General features: G+C 36.3%; 1 long non-coding RNA gene across 1 annotated transcript; it reads right to left on the reverse strand.

Moving 5' to 3' along the window:
• Positions 1-3,018: 3,018 nt before the first annotated feature.
• LOC107829483 (uncharacterized) lies at positions 3,019-5,351 on the reverse strand. The gene is made up of 2 exons (XR_001657947.2): positions 4,684-5,351; positions 3,019-3,298 (listed from the first exon to the last, which is right to left on the reverse strand). It is a non-coding gene; the product is annotated as an uncharacterized LOC107829483 (long non-coding RNA).
• Positions 5,352-6,400: the final 1,049 nt, after the last annotated feature.

Raw genomic sequence — 6,400 nt, forward strand, 5'->3', positions numbered from 1 at the left:
TTGTTTTACAAACTCAACCACTTTTATGCAGATTTGAAAACTCAAATGATATTTCTAAATGGTATTTTGGGCTGAGAACTACTGTTTTACAAATGCCCGAGGGGCTTATGATGATTTCCGGACTAAGTAAGGCCGAGGGACATATGTGAGGATATGCCGAGTGATATGAGGCCGAGGGCTTGAGATACTTTATATGCCACGCGGTGGCTTGAGTGATGTGAGGCCGAGTGATATGAGGCCGAGGGCCTGAGATACTTTATATGCCACGCAGTGGCTTGAGTGATGTGAGGCCGAGTGATATGAGGCCAAGGGCCTAAGATACTTTATATGCCACGTGGTCGCTTGAGTGATGTGAGGATATGCTGAGTGATGATGCCACGATGTGGTTTGATATAGCGCTTGGGCAGTAAGGGGCCCCTCCGGAGTCTGCACACCCACAGTGAGCGCGGGTACCCATTGTTCTGAGTGATTGATACTATGCCCGAAGGGCTGATATGAGTGATTGTGAGGTAGCCCGAGGGGGCTGATACTATTCTGAGAGTGAGCCCGAGGGGCTGTTACTGTTCTGATATTGAGCCCGAGGGGCTGGCACTTTTCTGATATTGAGCCCGAGGGCTGGTTCTGTTGATATTATGCCCGAGGGGCGGTTTGTTGTACATGTTTTTCCCGAGGGGCCGTTTGCATTTCTATCATTTTTGTTACTCACTTGTAAACTACTTGCTTTACTTGTTGGAAAAAAGGGATTTTCACTTGATTTCTCACTGCTTTACTGTTTAAAGTGATTTTACTGCTTCAGTATGGAATACCTTGTGTTTTTGCGTGATTTCTTGCCTTCAGTCTTTATTTATTATTATTACTCACTGAGTCGGAGTACTCACATTACTCCCTGCACCTTGTGTGCAGATTCAGGTATGTTTTGGCTGATCGAAGGCAGAGTCATCAGGGTTTAGCAAGGTAGCTGCCGGCGTTCGCAGCACTGCTTTTCTCTCTCCTCATTTCATTTGTCTGTATTTGTACACTTCAGGCTTTAGTTGTATTTATACCCTAGTAGATGCTCGTGACTTGTGACACCCCGGTTAGGGCTGTGTTGGGTTGTGCTTCCGTTAATTATATCATTAAATCATATTTAAACTATTTATTAATGTTTAACTATTTTTGAAAAGGCGATATGAGTTTGTTGGCTGGCCTTGTCTTCACGAGAGGCGCCATCACGATCGAAGCGGGGTTTGGGTCGTGACAAAATGCTCATGTACGTGTGACACTAGGTCCTGGGATGATTATGGGGTATTTTGTATTAACTTCTAAATATTTTTTTCTTTGATTTGAAAGGATTATCTTTTACTAGTAAAATTGAAGGAAAAATTATAGTTTCCAAACTTATTAAAATGAGAATTTAATTAAGTATGTATGGTTGGCTTGCCTGACAGCAGTGTCCGGCACCATCACGACCCTTAGTGGATTTTGAGTCGTGATATGAAATAACAAAACGATCCTACTAGGGATTACCAGGCATGTGGCTTGTTCTTCTAGGTTTTTTAAAATCCTAGGGGATGAAGTGTATCTAGACTAGCCATAAAACGAGCGAACAACTCGAGTTGGGAAGGGGTAGCATACCGAGAGCAATACTTTTCCGGCTTAACTACTGGACTTCTCCCCCTTCTTAAATATGGGTGACTAATAATCCTTCACTAGGAACCCAGGCCCACCGGCTTTATCTCAACAAATAATGGGGCGCTTATCCGCGATTCCTGAGGTTGTATTCAGTAGACTCAGAGGGGGTGCGCAAGAAGACAATTTATAATACAGTTCAACAATATCAAAGCGGTAAAGAGTAGGCAAGTAGCACATTAGGCCCAAATAGATCACAGTTATATACAAAAAAATAATGAAGACAAATAAAGTCAATGTACAAGCTCGAATTCTTGATTCCACAGTAGAATCGCCAGAGCTGTCACATCCCTTTTTACCCCCAAAAGAAGATATTTATTATTATATGGATTGTGAGTTAAAGAGTTTTACCAATTAAAGTGACAAACTTGAATAGGGACTATTTTATTTACAGAGTCGCCACTTGAAATTGATTTTTGAGCGTTCCAAGTCACCTTTTTTATTTGAATCCCCATTCAAAGGAAGATTTGACTCTTTTCATGTTGGTCTGCGAAAAAAACAAAGTCCGGTAAGAAATTCTGTTGACTGGGGAGAAGGTGTGAGGCATTCCCCGAATTTCATGGTTCTAGCACGGTCTCTTTATTGACTTAAACTTAGCTTGAATTAATCTTGGATGAACTGTGATTTATTTGATTTTTATGCTTCTCTTATGTCCACTTTGATTTATTACAAAAATAAATAAATAAATTTATTTGAATAATATTAAATTGTCAAAGCACGCCTACTAGTTTCCTAGCGTTTAAAAATAATTAAGTATGATTAAGTTATTTAAAAGAAAAACAGATTATTAAAAATTGATGGCTAAGTTAAAATGCAAAAAGACTGACCAACTTTTATTTAAACATGGGCCAGTTTTGTTTATTTGAGAAAATGAGCCAACTTGAGTTTCATGGAAATGGGGTACTGGGCATGTTTAAGAAAAATATAAAAAGGCCCCAACTATTTAAGGAATGGGCTAGCTGCTTATTGTTTTTGAGGCATGACCAGCAAAATAAAATTATTTAATATATATATATATATATATAGATATTACTAAAAACTGATTATTGAATCTAGTATTATGACCCACTGACCCACTCTATTAATACTAAACGCTATTAACTACTACATTAAAAGAAACTGAAAGAATAAAGTAACCATAAGCAAACAAAAGATAAAGGAAAATTAAATGCATGAAAATGAGCAAAAGAAAAGAGAGAACGTTACTTTAGCTTATGAATTCCCACAACTAATCATACTTAGCAAAATACGATCATAAAGCCGTATTGTCATGCATTTGTCAAGACAGAGTATCTGAGGACTTTATCTCAAAAAAAAGTTCAAAACTACCAACTTAAGCACCTGAACATGTATCACTAACATTTCTATCTTTACTAGCAATTTCTCATGAAACCAAGGTGACAATGAGTCATAATAACAAAGCAACTATGAACTAAAGAGGTTTAAAGCATGTTGTCAGCTGGAATATTCAGAGAAATCCAAAATTTATCATATGTACTCACACACAAAACCTTACAAGAGAACAAAATTCTTTTAAAGCTTAGAATAAACTGAAAACAAGAAAACTTCAAATTGCTTCGTCTCCATTCAGTCCTGACTCAAAATTGCAGTATCATTTTAAGAGAATTACCTGGATACCAGAAAGAAAATGTCAGCACGGAGAGGGGCTGAAATTCAACAACAAAAGCAGCCAAAAACATCAACAATCCAGCAACAAATAAGTGTTAAAACAACCTGAAAACCTTAGAGAAGAGACCTAGAACCAACTCTAAAGAAGACTTATATTTTTCTAAAAGTTTGCACTCAAAAATTCACTCACAATTTCAGTTTACTTTCTTTATGTTCAGCTGCTATTTTTTCTCTTAAGTTTTTTTGTCTTTAAAACAGCTCTAAAGATGTGTGTAAAAACTTGTCAAAATGTGTGATAGAGTGTAAAGGATATTCAGACTATGTCCTAGAGGATATGGAAAGATCTTACCTTTATAGAAGAGGAGAGAAGGACTCTTGGGACAGATTTTGTTTTAGCCAAAAATTATCCAAAATGATAGATTTTTGACCCAAAATCTGTCCAAAACCAAAAATCTGTCCAATGAACAGTTTGTCTTACCAACTGTGGACAAAAATTTGGAGTATTATACTCCAAAACAGTCCGCAATAGTGAAAGAAACCAAACACGGACCCTATATTCAAGTACTCTCCCTTTCTTTTCTTTCCTCTCAATCTCTCAAACTAGATTCTATGTTCAAACCAAACACATGACTCATATTACTCAAATCTTACTAAAATACACTCATAACTATTGAAGTGATAATATGCTAAGCATTTCAACACAGACTATCATCAAGCATTCAACCTATAGATTATCAATGTATTAGAACAAATGAACTTATGACTTGAATTACTCAACTAAACTAATTTACCATACTTCAGAATGAATCAAGATCACGGATGTCGATGATCAATTAACACAAATAAACAATCTAGTTGAACTTCATATAACCTATATCAATCAGTTAACAAAAGAAATTACAAACAAAACTAGAAGCTAATCAATCGAACTATCAAATTGTGGTCCTGAACCAACATGAAACAACCAAACTACCAACTGCCAGTCCCAAACCAAACCAAAACATGATTTGAATCTAGCAAATATCATCTAGTTAAAAATGAAAAGATAAAAACAAGGTAAACTAACAGAACTGATCATGTTTCCCATGATATGCTAATCAAAACGTATAACACGACTAATACAAACAAGACTAAATGAGTGCACATTAACCAAAAGACTTAATCTTTGAAACAAAATGCATAATTCAAACTAATATACATGAGTCGAAATCAACACTTAAAATTACCTATAAATGATATAAACGATATTGAAGCAAAACTGAAACTAATTGAAATTGAATACTACCCAATTACGTGAGATTAAACGAGACAGAAACTAAAATATGATCCTAGTTTTAATAAACAGAACAAAAAATCAGAAAAGAGGGAAATGGATAAAGGTTTTACCACACGAGGAAATCGACCTTGAAACGAGCGTTTCTTTCTACCACACTTTGAATCCAATGAGTTCCAACATCGTGCTAGAGAGAAGCGAACGTATTTGGGTCGGAATAGGCTAAAACAATAGGGGCATTGGGGTGTGGTGGTTGCCAGCAGTGGCGGTGGTTGCCAGAATCCGGCCGAACTTCTGTCGGAGTTTTTGGGTGAAACCAACATAGGATGATAGATCATGTGGAGCTCTACATGCCTATGCAAGTATTTTATGAATGAGAGGTCTAAAACTCGACGAATTTACAAAATAAAGTGGGCTAGGGTTTCGGATTTTGGTTTATTCGTGGAGTTTGGGAGGGATTCAAGGGATTTGGTTCATGGATTTGGAAATGGGGAAGTGAGGGGAGGTCATGGTGTGAATTTGGGGTGGATTGAAAGTGGTCCGTCGGCGGCTAAGGTTTCGGCCAATTAGATCTACGGATTTGGGGGGGGGGGGGGGGTTGAAAGTTTTGAGGTTTGGAATCAAAAAGAGGAGAGTGAGGGGAGAAGAATGGTGTAAATTTTATGGTCTTTGGACGACATCCGCCGGTGGTGACGATTTCCGGCCGGCGAGATAGAGAGACGAGAGAGTGATGAGAGATTGAGGAGAGAGGAAGAAGAAAAGAAAATAGGGAAAAATGGGGGGTCAAATTTCTGATCTTGAGGCCTTATATAAATAGAGTGGAGAGTGAATTAGAACCCTTAGATCAAAGTGATATGAATGGATGAGATTTAATCTCACCTCACTTATCAAAACGATGTAGTTTTGAGGCGTCTCTCATACCACAAACCTGGATCGGATCCTGGGCCCCAATTTTGGTCCAAATTGGACCGATTTTGTCTTTAAAATGGCTAGCCCAATCCCTTATCCCCTTTATCAACTATTTAAAATAAACTAATTTTAAAAATAAAAATAAAAGATAAAAATACACACCCAACAATACTAAAAGATATAATCTAAGAGAAAAAAAAAAAGAACAAAAGTTAGGCATTTACAAAAGTTGATTGCTCTTTTAAAATATTGAAGCCTCACTTTTTCTATTTCAACATACATGTCATACACAAAATCTTCAGTTTCTTCGTGTACACCTACAAGTAATATGTATTTAATACACCAATAAGTGCTAGAATTCAAATTACATCGTTGAATACTAAGAATTGGATTGCCAGATGAGTCCTTTTTTATCCATCGACTAAATTAGGTAATTAAGTAAGAAAAATTAAAGAAAAAGATTCACATATGCCATATACTATTCAAAGTAAAATTTTATATTTTTCAGTAAAATATTTGAGCTTAATATATCATCATTGAAAAAACAATTTGAGTTGCATAATGAGTCCTCTTTTATCTACTGCTGAAAATTAGATAATCAATAGGTCATAATATTTAATGTGCTACTCAAAATTACTTCAAGTTCATATTTTTCAATAAAATATTTGAGCTTGATATCTTATTCGGGTGGCTATGGTCCTTCTTCACTTAACCTTATCACTGCAAGTAGCTCTCCTCAATTAATTAAGTGAGTTTAGATAAAGACAATATAAGTTGAAGTGTGTTTCCTGTAAAATAATTTTATGAATGCAACAAACTAAAAGCATTAGAATGGGGAAACTTGCAGAGTCGTTGGTAAATTTGTGCGCATTCATCTTGTTCAAATATAGGATCTTGTCTGCAAGAGTAAGAAGCATATAA

This window comes from Nicotiana tabacum, chromosome 6, assembly GCF_000715075.1.
Source record: "Nicotiana tabacum cultivar K326 chromosome 6, ASM71507v2, whole genome shotgun sequence".
NCBI lineage: Eukaryota > Viridiplantae > Streptophyta > Magnoliopsida > Solanales > Solanaceae > Nicotiana > Nicotiana tabacum.